This window comes from Podarcis cretensis (assembly GCF_951804945.1).
Source record: "Podarcis cretensis genome assembly, chromosome: 3".
In the NCBI taxonomy this organism is placed as follows: Eukaryota; Metazoa; Chordata; class Lepidosauria; order Squamata; family Lacertidae; genus Podarcis; species Podarcis cretensis.
The window spans coordinates 98089092-98103340 of record NC_137172.1 but is presented as its reverse complement, the minus strand read 5'-3'; the positions used below and the strand labels follow the sequence as shown (position 1 = coordinate 98103340).

Sequence of the window (14249 nt, the reverse complement as noted above, 5' to 3'; positions counted from 1 at the left end):
AACTCACTGGAACTCAGTTCTGGCACCTCTCAGGTGGGTGCCACTGCCATTCTAAGAGAAAGAAGTGAGTTCATGGTGAGTTCCAGCACCACTTTTTCTAGAAAAATAGCACTGGGCCTGTATTCAGTAAAATGTACCCAGAGTAGACCTGAAATTAATGAACATAAGTGTGCCACGCTACTTAACTTCAGTGAGTGTTCTTTGAGCAGAATACAATCCACTCTCTCCAGTTATGGTTGTATCGAAATCCATGGACACTACAAAATTAAGTCCATTGACCTCAGTAGATCTGCTCTGAATATGGCTTAGTTGGCTACAAACCAAATATATCAAATGAACCCTGATTTAATGGTACATGATGTGGTTGGGTTCTTGATGTACCAAATATATGGGGCACATCCTTTTTCTTTATGATAAGCACAGAACCAATACTTGGTTTCAGCGTCCTTTGGAGATGGTTCAAGATCTTGGAACAGCAAAATCAGCCTAACAAATGGGAAATGAATTTGCAACACACACACTCTGGACTAATCTTGCACATTTCTTCTTCTTTTGTAAAATAATTATTAAAGACCATAATCTTATTGTGAACTGAGCATGTGAACTCCCAAAGAAGATTAGTTGAGTTCCATTCATGGAAGTATACAGCCTGTTCCAGTAATATAAACTGACCCCTGAAGCAAAAAGGTTCAGACTCATTAAGAAAGCTCTTCCCCATCACCCCTCCCAAGAGGGAGATGTACATAGCTTTCCACGCTGTGCTCATCTAGGAAGGAGGCAGTGGAGAGACGAGCCCAGAATAACACTGTCGTCTGCAATCTGTAGATATGAGTATATCAAATAATTAACCTTTCCCATTAATGGCTGGGTTTGTCAAGAAAACACAGTGAGTTAATATTTGTGCTGTTTAAATATTCATTTATCCATATCTCTGTTTGCTATTGGCACTCCAAAGAGCGTGTGTTGGATTTGTCGTACATCCAGGCCAGATGCGTAATGAATGACCTGTTACGGGCATTCTTGGAGCAATGCTGATTTGGACCACTTCAAGTCACACGATTTGCCTTTTTTGTCACTGGAATTAAAGTGCCAATTTGATTTGCCACAGATTAAAATCCTCCTCATTAACTGTTTCATGGCTACTGTTCAGATTTCCGACCAGTGTGGCAACTTTGCAGTTTTGAGTGGCAAATGATTATTACGTTGTTCGGCTGACTAGAGAAAAGAAGAAGAATGGATTGGGAAGAGGTTAACCATAAATGCCAACAAAGAAGAGACCAACTTTGTGCAGGTCCTTATAACTCTACCCTGTGTAGCATCCTAGAATGATTTTACGCGTATTGAAAATAATGCTCTCCAAAGTGAAATCTGTCAGGCGCTGTTTGTATCTTTTGCCAGGAACTGAAGGCACTTTTATTTTCATAGGTTTTCAATGTGCAACACCTAGTTTCATTCCTGCCAGTTTAAATGTGTGACATCTTTTACCTCTGCTCATGTTTTAGGTTTCTTTCCTTGCTTCTCCTATTGCATATTTCTGATTTTTTAATTGTTTGTTGTTGCACTTGCATTGATTATAGTATATGGTCTTATTATTGTGCTGCACACTGCTCTGGGAACTTCTAGTAGAAAACACACACACACATGGCTTTAGGTCAAGAACTGCATTGCAGTTCAGGTTTTAGTAAGGAAAGAAAACTGTAGCATTGTTGGAGCATTACAGTGGCAGTCTTACGCACATTTACCTGGGAGTGAGCTCCTTGAACACATGAGGTCTTACTTTGGAGTAAACGTGCATAAGTTTGCGCCCCACGGTTGCCGCAGAGGGCCATCTATCTCTGAGCTCTTTGCTCTCCTACTTTTAAGGGTTGCCGGGTTCCGGGAGATGGTGGGTCTGGAATGCTTTCTAGTGATAACGTGTCAGCCAGCTGCTCTGCCTCTGCCTCCATCTCCTCCTCTCCCATTCCTTCTCTGACCAGTCCCTGGCAAGTATCGAGACCAACATCCAACCAGCAAGGATATCCTGAGAGCATATAGGAGATTTTCACTCATGCTTGGTGCAAATTTTGACTCATTGCTCCATTATTGTATGTCACCCATCTGGAGTCAAACAAACAAGACAGAAAACACAAGCCTCGTGTGACATTTCAAGGTGCACTCAGCCTGCAAGAAATTGAAAAGCTGTAGTTTGGGCACAGATTCCAGCCCCCTTGATTTTAAAGTGCTATAAATCTTGGAAGCTGAATCACTGGCTCACCCAGGCTTATTTTTCCTAGGGGACCAGAATCTTTATTGGGGAAGCTCCATAAGCTCAGGGGGAGAGCACAAGGTTTAATGGATCTCAGGGCCAAACTACATACTATACCGGAACTCCTTGTATGAAACTTCCAGAGCCTTTTTCTTTTTGTATAAGTGGCTGCAGGGCCCTCAAATTGGATGTCAGGGGGCAAGGAAAGCCGTACAGCCATGCTCCCCCTATGAATACCTGCACCATGCCTATGACATGTGAAGAGAGCTACACACAGTCAACTACTCAACTTGGAAGCTGCACCCCAGAGCCTCATTTTATTCTCTGAATCTCACCCGGCAGCAGCCTGCGTTATAAAAATGGGATCTGCCAGCGCTATTTTAAAGAAAGCCAGTTGGAAGGCTTAAACACACACACACACACACACACACGCATTCTGGAAGACACATATATCAAAAGAAAAATGCTATTTGAAGTTAAGAACATATTTTATCTTGCTTGTTTGAAATGCTTTGCCTTCATGGCTGAATCAGAGACCTTTTCTAAACAGAGATGCAGAAGCTCAGGAGAATAACAATTATAGCCAACAGCAGACAGCAGAGAACGTTGCTTGTCTAAAGCAGACAGGCTCCAGTTTCAACTTTCAAATGCCAATATAGCCTGCCTAACCCCGGTGATAAAGACCTTTGTATGGAAAGGCTAAGCAAAGTTTCTACTTGCATTTTTTTTTGTAAAATGAATGCTTTAAATGGACATAAGTTGAACATTTCCAGGAGAGTAGCGGTGTTTGTAGTAGTCTTTTGCAGTGAAAACTACAAAGGGTCACTCCAGACTGGCGTGTCTCCCCCTCCTCGCCCCCTGCCAGGGCACATTCTGCACCATGTCATTGATGCAGTAACAGTACACTCATGGTAGGTGCATACTGGATCCCAGACCCTCCAAGTTTCCCTATTTTCCAGGGACAGTCCCTGATTTACACAAGCTGTTCTATTTTCTGATTTGATCCTGGAATGTCCCACTTTTCCTTAGGACGTCCATATTTTCATTAGAGAAATGTTGGAGGGTATTGTATGGAAGTCCCTATTTTCATCGGAGGGTATGGAATAGTGTGATCACTGAGCCAAGGAGATAAGTAACTATACAACTTTTAGAAGATCTGAAGACAGCCCTGTATAGGGAAGTTTTTAAATTACGTTTTTATATACAGTAGTACCTCGGGGTACAAACATCTCGCGTTATAACACTTTGGGTTACAGACTCCGCTAACCTGGAAGTACAGTGGTACCTCGGGTTACATACGCTTCAGGTTACATACACTTCAGGTTACAGACTCCGCTAACCCAGAAATATTACCTTGGGTTAAGAACTTTGCTTCAGGATGAGAACAGAAATTGTGCTCTAGCGGTGCGGCGGCAGCAGGAGGCCTCATTAGCTAAAGTGGTGCTTCAGGTTAAGAACAGTTTCAGGTTAAGAACAAACCTCTGGAATGAATTAAGTACTTAACCTGAGGTACCACTGTAATACCTTGGGTTAAGAACTTTATCTCAGGATGAGAACAGAAATTGTGCACTGGCGGTACGGTGGCAGTGGGAGGCCCCATTAGCTAAAGTGGTACCTCGGGTTAAGAACGGTTTCGGGTTAAGAACGGACCTCTGGATCGAAACCAGAGGTACCACTGTATATTAGAAGCTGCCTAGAGTGGCTAGGGAAAACCCATTCGGATGGGTGGGGTATAAATATTATTAATTATTATTATTATTTCTTAAAAAGGACATTCCTGTTTTCACCAGAGAAATGTTGGAGGGTATGGGATCCACACATCATTCCATTTTATTAGTTGTTCTGTGATGGTTTCTTTTAATGTTGGTGCATTGCGGAGGGTTGGATTAGATGACTCTACATTTCTATGATTCTGTTGCGATCTGGGGTGTATACTCAGGACGCATTCAAATATTGGGTTTATTGCCTTAGTTTTATAAGCTAGTGCCTGCCTTGGTTTCTACTGTTCCTTTTTACCCTGCACTATATGTTGCATTATGGAACAATGGGTTTTTGAAGCTAAACATGCTAAACCTCATTCAGACTAGTCAACGGATGCTATCAAGACATGTTGCCATCCTTTATTCGCATGTGCACTTCTCCCATGACTTACCAATGCAAATGGGGTGAAAAGGGTTCCCTACCCGTTTTATGGTCACACATGCACTCACTGCTGAAAATTCTTTAAATCCACTGGCCCATTGAAAGTCTCTAAATTCCCCCCCCCCTTTCACTTTCATGGGGGACAAACAGTCCCGGGAAAGGGTGGACTATTTATGCACAACATTTCCGGCGCAACATCCTTTTTTATTGTCTGTGTAAAGAACTATGAAGGGGACGCGGGTGGCACTTGCTGATCAGAAGGTCGGCGGTTTGAATCCCCGCGACGGGGTGAGCTCCCGTTGCTCGGTCTCAGCTCCTGCCCACCTAGCAGTTCAAAAGCACGTCAAAGTTCAAGTGGATAAATAGGTACCACTGCGGTGGGAAGGTAAACGGCGTTTCCATGCACTGCTCTGCTTCGCCAGAAGCGGCTTGGTCATGCTGGCCACATGACCCGGAAGCTGTCTGCGGACAAACACCAGCTCCCTCGGCCTATAGAATGAGATGAGCGCCCAAAACCAGTTGTCCGCAACTGGACCTAACAGTCAAGGGTATCTTTACTTTTACCTAAAGAATTATGCAGAAATTCTGGTTTCAGTATGCTGGCTGTTTGCCGTAATAAATATTGATGATTATGATGATGATGAACATCTTTGGGTGCAACAGTTTCTGAGAGGAGGGAGATTGCATGTGGGCATATGAAGCCTTCTTCCCCGATTCCTTTACAAACTGTGAAAAGGCAATGTCCAGATCAAATAGATTTACAAAGTCTGATCAGAACTGCACAACATCAGGGCGCGCAAAATGTCTTACAAGTCTCCACGAATGTCCAAGCTAATGATTTCATTACCTTGCTGATTAGGAATATTGGCGGATTCCCTTGCGTTCTGCTGCTTTAATAATGAGAAAATAATAAAGATTTTGCATTCATGCAGCAGTTTCCATTGAGGCGGGGATTTTCAGTTAAGCCTTTGAGTAACTCCCTGGGGAAGACAGAAAATATCCTAATTAAGCAGATGGCCTGGTGAAGTGCAGGCAGGTTAGTGGCACCAGAAACGCACACTACAATAGGCCTGTTGTTCAGCTGCGAGGTTTTCTGACCTTTCTCGTTTTGAAGGGTTGTCCCTTGTCCCTCAGCCCATGAGCCTCAGAAGGATGCACCAAATCTCCACAGTATACCTTAATTTAAACATTAACCAGGAAATCCTAACAGCTTCACTGCTTCGTCATTGGGGGGTGGGGGAGGGCACAGCTGGGTAGAATTTTGCCAAAGGAATTAAGAGCATAAAACCATATAGTGGTGGGAAACTTTGTTAGGTAGGCTACATGTGACACCATTCAATTTTTGACAGACATGTTAGGATGCTAGGGATGTTTCAAGACAATACCGAGGCACTAGCAGACATTATTTCCTTATATCGGGGTAGGGATATTTCCCCTTACATCTAGGTAAAAAGGTAACGTCTAGTGCTTCATTCATTCAAGGGTAGTGCACCCAGAGCCACATACCAGGGCTGCGAGGGGTAGAAATGCAATTACGTTCACATTCAGATCTTATCAACTTATCAAATCCGTGCTTTCCAAAACAATACACGAACCAAAATAAAAATCTCCCCCTTTAAGAATTTTGCAATGTAGTTCCTGAGCCAAGTTATGTGTACATTAATGCACATACAATTTTTGTATTGTTTCTGCAAAACAATTTTTGTATGTTATTTTAACTTCGTAAAGTCTCATACAAATGCATGTATTAGTTAAGATAACATACAAAAATTGTTTTGTGGTAGGGAAAATGACCTAAAAATGTGTATTTTAGGAGAAATTTGCACTCAAATGCTGCAGAATCATCATAAGGACTTTTAAAAAAAACTAAAACAGACCAACCACATACTGATGTGAAAATGTGGAGAACCAAACTTAAGACTGGAATAATGGAGAGAAAACAAAACGGACAGATTTGCCCATCCTTAGCAGCCACCCCCTGTCTCTGCCCTCTGTTTTTGTTCCTGCCACCCCCTCCCTCCCATGCATCATGGAAATAGAGGGGGGGGCGTCTAGCACATAGAAAGAGATTGCTTTGTCCCTCCTGTGGCAGATCAGTTTGCTTCCATCCTTCGTAGAGGAGACAGAAACTTCTCTTTCACCTGACCCTGATCTTAGAAATGCAATGAAGAGGAGGGCTTTGGCAAGAAAAGAAAGAGGCAGCACTGAACAAGAGGGATGCTGAGGCAGAGACGCCAAGGACAATGCAGGAACACATTGCAGGCTGGATTTGATCTGAGGGCCAGTGATTCTGCACCTGTGGCTCAGGCCATAGTTCTTTCTTGCTAAGAGTCACTCAAAGGCACGAGCGGTTTGGGTGGGAAAGTAGCCGGGCCTATTTTTATGTGGCAGTTCCATTGGCATTTTGATAAAAGGAGAATTTCCAGGATGCTTAGATCCAGATTTGAGGCAAATACTCTTTGGTGAGGGAACCCCAGCAGAAAATTATAATCACAGAACAAGTGGAGATGTAGGCTGTTAGACCTTTAAAATATCCCCTTCTAAGTTGTTTCCAAAGTTCCCCACTTCCCTTAGCATAGAAAAAGACCACATGTTTGGTAAGTTAAAAATGGTTTACTTACAAACTCTTCAAAGGTCTGATTCATGTGCTTTTCCATACAGCGGCAAGAAAAGAAAGCTTAGTTTCAAAAATGAAGAGAGTTTCTAAATTATTTGTATAGAAACACAAAGATGACAGTAGATAATTTTAATAAATAAGAATAATAAAACCACATGGTCTAAGCTTGGAGCATCTAGCTCAGGCATCCTTATAGGAAGGGTTCACATGGAGTAATTGTGGGAAGTGGGAGAACAAATAGTTCGGTAGCTTTTCCACCCAATGAACAATTGAAAAATAACTGGCCTACATTTTCTGGTCAGCTCTAGGTTCCCTCTCTGTCAAGCCACTAGTTTTCCCACTCCATCCTCAGATGCAATGTGAGGCTTTTCAGCATTCTCTCTGTTCTCCTTGCCTTTCTGCTTCCTCCCATGTGTCACTGGATAGCCTACCTGGAGCACTAATTCCAGTCAGTCCTTAGGCCTTTATGGAGGTTAGCTCCTCAACTCAGCTGGTGGCGGTCATAGTAGCAACAACTCTAGCAATAATACACATACCATATTTTTCGCTCTATGAGACGCACCAGACCACAAGACACACCTAGTTTTTGGAGGAGGAAAACAAGAAAAAAAATATTCTGAATCTCAGAAGCCAGAACAGCAAGAGGGATCACTGCGCAGTGAAAGCAGCAATCCCTCTTGCTGTTCTGGCTTCTGGGATAGCTGCGCAGCCTGCATTTGCTCCATAAGATGCACACACATTTCCCCATTTTAGGAGGGGAAAGGTGAGTCTTATGGAGCAAAAAATATGGTAATTCACAAAGAGCCTAAGGTTCAATCTCCAAGCAGCGCTTCTAGCTGGGCCTGGAAAGACTTCTCACTGAGACTCTTTCAAAGACACTCAGTCAGTGCAGACATTACTGAGTTTAATGGACTTGGTATAAGGCAGTTTCTTAAGATTACTGTGCCATTCAATGACCAGTTCTTCCCTGTCAACAGCTAGCAGGTATTTACGCATTCTGTGACATCACTGTAACTCATGAGAGGGAGATCTGAAGAAGGCAACAGTACCTTTTTAGTTTATCACACACACACACACACACACACACACACACCAGTCTATGGATTTTTCATGACAGGACATGAGTTTCTGACCTTTCTGGTGAAAAATAAGCTGCAGGCAAGGTGGAGAGAGCAACGCCCCCCCCCCACACACACACCAAGTGTGATTTTCTTTTTATCCAAACCTTTATAGAGCAGTTATGCTGGCTGGAACAGATCTGCTCTTCCAGATCTACAGTTTTCTTCGCTGGTCAAATTATGGCATTTCCGAGATGACATGTGGCTTGATTAGAAAATCCACTCACCCTCCACATCACCTGTCATCATGATAGCCATTTTGCAAATTATATATTTATATTTTGATGTTTATATATTTCTGTTTTCATGCTTATTTTCACAAGGACCATACCACTCCTTCTTCCGTATTATTGACGCCGTGTAATTTCTGTTCCTCTACTAGATTTGAGCTCAACCTTATTTCGAGGATCTAGCCTTTCAAGGCTATAAGCAGTATTCCAAATAAATAAATGTTTAAATATTTGCATGACAATGCACAGTAGGCAAGCAAGACAGTTGCTTCCCATATGCCTGATGATCCTGTGCTCCCTATATGAAATTATGAACAAATGAAAGAGCAAGAGGAATGTGACTTTCCTCCTGCAGACTGTATCCAACAGCCCCATGCAGCTGCTTTTGGTTGGGCTACAATATCTTGAAATTGCTATTGTGTGCAAACACATCCAAGATTCTATTAAAGATCTTGCCATTTGCAGAGAGGGTGGTGGTGTATGTCCCACCCCCACCCCCACTTTAATTTATGAAATGGTCTATATTTAATAATAAGCTAGAAGACCGGTTTCTTCTGTTGTTGTTGCTTCTCCAAACCCACCACCTATCCCGTAAAATTGTGTGTATGTCATTTGCTGCTTGTGAAAAGCAGGTGTTCGCAAGCCAATTGGAACAAATCCTTGTTTTGAAATGCAAATGACTTTCACAGCGTCTGCATAGTTTGAGATAAAGCAGGCCCACAATGAATTAATCCTAGTTCAATGCAGTTCATTATCTGGAGACTATGACCAGGGCAGCTTTATATTTGAATCAGAACAGTGGGACACCAACAGGTAGAGGTCTCCTCCTCCCTCCAACCAGCTATTCCAATGAATCTGCTTTTGGAAAACTGACTTACAGAGAAATAACTCTCTCTCTCTCTCTCTCTCTTTCTGTCTCCTGTGTCTGGCCCTCCTGATATAAATCTACTCCCAAAATATCACATTCAGATATGACATAAAGGGCATTACTGTTGAAAATGGGCCATTGGAGATGACCTAATCTATGTCAGCCTGACATTTGGAAGGAGTTCCATTTTCATTATAATTTTCTTTCCTGTAAAGCAGTCCTCCCGGTCTAAGGGTGTCAACACTACATCCTTGGGCTGGAGGGACATTGGCACAGCAGGTTTACCTATTGAAATCGCTTCCAGAGCCAGTTCTGCAAGCCATTCTCCTTCTGCACAGTCCTCAACCTCATCCCCTGAAGAAGCAGAATCTGACCCCAGAACCATTACACTTTGTCTGAAACCAGACAATAATGGTCCTGTTACCTAAGGATGATGGGAGTTGTAGTCTAAAAACAGCTGGTGACCCAAGTTTGGGGAACTCTGGTGTAGACGGTAGTGAGTTAACCACTCGACAGTGGTTTGTTCCTGTGTGCCCTTAGAATGAGGGAATAGGTTGCTTCTGAGCTAATCCCAGGAATTTGTTTTCATTTACCAGATCTGAAATCACTGTCCTGCCACACACTCAAAAAAATCCATGTTTCATTCATTTCCACAGCCTAATTTAGAAGAAGAAGAAGAAGAAGAAGAAGAAGAAGAAGAAGAAGAAGAAGAAGAAGAAGAAGAAGAAAAGCTGATCTGTGGCAAATCACTCAGAAATCTGCCAGTAAATCCCAATTGTGCTCTGCCCATCCTTGTATTACACTAACCATGCTGTATGAATCAGTGCAATTGGAGGGCAAATGGATTCAAATATAATGAAAAGCAGGTCTTTATTATTACAAGTAGATGTTTTATTACCTTTTATAGCTCCTTTGTACTTCTACTTGCCTTAGAACATCTGCCCATCTGCTTGAAATGTGCATATCAATCAGATGTTACAACTCTAATTTTACACAAAAGTGGAAGCTTAGATTAATTCTGAGCACTGATGAAGAAGAGCAAATGAGAGAAGCCAGGAATTTGCTCTACTGGAGGAAAAGGTGCCCAAGGAAAGTAGCAAACAGAGGTAATATTAAGCAAGACACATTCACTACAGGCAGATCATACATTTAAAGTGCATTTGATGTACGTTTGTTGTTGCTGTTGTTTTAAATTATATTTTTATTAAATTCATCCAAAGATTACAGGGCGGTTCACAAGATAAAAATACAAAACGAGAACACAGAATACATAATAAAAGCAAGAACAAAAACAAACCAATAACCCCATTCCACCCTAACCATACAATCCGATGCGTAACTATTCAATAGAAAATCCCAAAGTATTTTCAGGTAAGTATTATAAAGCTGAGGTAGGAAATCCATGGTTAGCAGGCTGGATCTGGCCTGTGAAACCACTACTAGTGGCCTTCCACTTGGGGATGGTCCAAGACATTTTGGCACCTGATGCGAATGACAAAATGGCAGGACCCAGAAATTAGGGGTGATCGAAGATCTACATCATGAACAAGGGGGAAAGTAATATCTACATTGGGAACAAGGGAGGGGTAATTAAATCAAACTTACCTGACGGCAGAGGAAGAGGTACAGTCTGAATATGTGTGAAGTTGTGGGTGTTTGGTTTGTGGGTGTGGAGTGTGCATCTTTACTATACAGGCAGTGAGTGTTTTAGGTGCATTCGATATGAGCATGATCACGCAGACCCAAAAGCGTAACAAAAAGGGGCGGAACGGGGTGTTTTCAGGCTTTTTCCATGGTGTTTCAAATACAGTGGTACCTCTGGTTATTTACTTAATTCATTCCAGAGGTCTGTTCTTAACCTGAAGCACCACTTTAGCTAATGGGGCCTTCTGCTGCTGCCGCGCCACAGCCACGTAATTTCTGTTCTCACCCTGAAGCAAAGTTCTTACCCCGAGGTACTATTTCTGGGTTAACGGAGTCTGTAACCTGAAGTGTATTTAACCTGAAGCTTGTATGTAACCCGAGGTACCACTGTATAGACAATTTCATTTAGATGCATGGTGCCTTGGAACGGAACCCCCGGGTAAATCGGGAGTTGCCTGTAGGTGTGCGAAAGAGCAAATGAGTGTGTTTTGGCCATGCACACTGCTGGCAAGCAGTCCTTGATGGGTTGCCCAGCTTGCAATATGGCCCCTTGGCTAAGAAAGGTTAGCCTTCCCTGGTGTAGAGGATCATTGCCTAAAGCAGGCAAGCCTGTGGAATAGCTACGTTTGGTCACAGATGGGGATTTGTTTGTTTGTTGTTTGCTCAGACGCAGTTTTCCAATAATGAATACTTGCAATGCTGTGCCTTCTCTGCAGCTGTGTAAAATGGAGTTGAGAAATTTCAAAAAGGCTTTGACACGGGAGTCACCTTTCTTCTGAGCTGTAAAAGATACCCCTGATAAGCAGCTACTTGGCTGTTGATTTAAGATCCAGAGATACAGTTGAGGGCATGGGGGGAAGAGAGAGGAAGCGAGAAGGTCCTCGATGTCAGGTGATACTCATAAAAACCACTTCAGCCAGAGGGGTCGGTCTAGCTATATCAAGCACTCTAAAGGCAAAGGCATCTTATTTTAACCCTACACATGTTGTGAAACAATTCATCTTTTAGAACATCAACCAGAAACACTTCCAGCAGGTGAGGCGGGAGGGAAAACAACCCTACAAGTGCATTTCCACATGTGCATGATTATACCATTAGCTATAAATTGAACTTGCTTCCTTTACTAGTTCCAGAGGGGCAGTTGTGTTAGTCTTTTGAAGGAGATTTGTGGCGCCTTAAGGGGTAACGCATTTATTATGGCATAAACTTTTGGGGACTACAGCCCAGTTCATCAGGTGCACAAAGTACAGATAGTGACCATTTCACACAGGGGTTCTGTTCCCAGCCCTCATGCACGTTGGCGGAGCACACATAAGCACACACTACCCCATTAAACCCTGCCCCTGTCCCATTCCACCCGTCATTTTGTCCTCATTCCGCACCCTTCCAGGTCTAAAAGGACCTGCACATCAGTGATCACACGTCAATTGGATGAGCCTAAAATGGTCGCTGTCTCAATCACTCTGAGTTACGAGTACAGTGGTACCTCAGGTTAAGAACTTAATTTGTTCCGGAGGTCTGTTCTGAACCTGAAACTGTTCTTAACCTAAGGTACCACTTTAGCTAATGGGGCCTCCTGCTGCCGCCGTGAAATTTCTGTTCTCATCCTGAAGCAAAGTTCTTAACCTGAGGTACTATTTCTGGGTTAGTAGAGTCTGTAACCTGAAGCGTATGTAACTTAAATATCTGTAACCTGAGGTACCACTGTATATATGCACATACAGTGGTACCTCAGGTTAAGTACTTAATTCGTTCCAGAGGTCCGTACTTAACCTGAAACTGTTCTTAACCTGAAGCACCACTTTAGCTAATGGGGCCTCCTGTGGCTGCTGCGCCGCCAGAGCACAATTTCTGTTCTCATCCTGAAGCAAAGTTCTTAACCTGAAGCACTATTTTTGGGTTAGCGGAGTCTGTAACCTGAAGCGTATGTAACCTGAAGCGTATGTAACCTGAGGTACCACTGTAGTTTCAGGGGTCCCAACTTGAACAAAATATCGGAAGGGGGCCAGGTAAGCCCTGTTCTGCAAAATCAATCACATGATGCGGTACATGCACACCATTTGAATGGCAGTATCCATCAACTTTGGAGGGGGCCCACCCTCCTCAAATATTTTTTTGGGGGACAAAAACCCTTGGGCCCCTAGGAGTTGCCTCTTATGCATAGTTTTGTGTGTGCATGTATGAGAAAGAATTGTACACAGTGAAGTCTGTGGGAAACGAAGAGTTTTGATGCTAACATTTTGGGATAGAACTGAAACCAAGAATCCTGAAAACTGCAATTTGTTCAGGGTGCTAAAAGTTGTTAGGAGACCCCTGTTCCTCTCAGAGAAAGGAGAGCAACCTGTGAAAATGGATTGATGGTTGAACCACTCTAAGAACTGTACTAATGAAGCTCTCTGGTAAAATATACATATACAGTGGTACCTCAGGTTACAGACTCCACTAACCCAGAAATAGTACCTCAGGTTAAGAACTTTGCTTCAGGATGAGAACAGAAATTGCGCAGCGGCAGTGGGAGGCCCCATTAGCTAAAGTGGTACCTCAGGTTAAGAACAGTTCCAGATTAAGAACGGACCTCCAGAACGAATTAAGTTCTTAACCAGAGGTACCACTGTACTGGAAGGAAAGAATACACAGGAAGGCATATACTACTGAAAAGAATATGCAAAAGGTGCGTTATAATATTGAAAACTACTTTGCAAAAAAAACGATACAAGAGGTAAATTGCATACAACAGCATGCATGTTGGGGAAATTCACACTATAATATGGAGGAATTTTCACGAGGGCTTTAAGAAAACCACAGAATGATGTGGGGATGTGGAGAACTGAACTTGAGATTGGAAAAGGAGAAGCTGAATTTTTCAAATTCACCCAGTTCTCCTATCCATCCACAGCTTAGCCATTTCAGAAAGTTAACCTGCCAATGTGTACATTACAGAAGCAGTCACAGTTACGTGACTAATTCAAGGCCTAAGCAAAAGAGAAGACTAAAAACTCCTGTTGCAACCCCTGTAAGATGTCTTGTGTCTTCTCCCTTAAAAAAGCCATTTTTCAAATTGTTCAAATGTTCACTGCTCTCTGTGTAGGTGTAGACTGACTGACTCAATTAGAACTAGCTACCAGCAAACTATGGCTGCCATTCTGCTTCCAATTATAAACACACATGAGGCTACAGTCCCTAAACTCCCTTTTTAGGGACTGATCCTATTTGAACTCCATTGTACTTAACTTCCAACTAAACACTCTTAGGATTACTTCCAACCAAACATCCCCTGGAAATGAATGGAGAGAAAATAGCAGGTCTGATTTCTGAAGCAACATTTTATTTATTTATTTTTTACCAAAAGTGGTACATGGTTTGATCATTCTTTTAAACTGGAAAA

The 14249-nt window shown here is 42.6% G+C and overlaps 1 long non-coding RNA gene across 2 annotated transcripts in view; it reads left to right on the top strand.

Annotated features, from left to right (window-relative positions):
* Positions 1-10356, top strand: part of LOC307212764 — a 272381-nt gene extending 262025 nt beyond the window's left edge. For both annotated transcript variants that reach the window (XR_013837191.1, XR_013837192.1), the window contains one exon: positions 9877-10356. This is a non-coding gene — a long non-coding RNA (uncharacterized lncRNA). The remainder of the gene's footprint in view (positions 1-9876) is intronic.
* The last annotated feature ends 3893 nt before the right edge of the window (positions 10357-14249 follow it).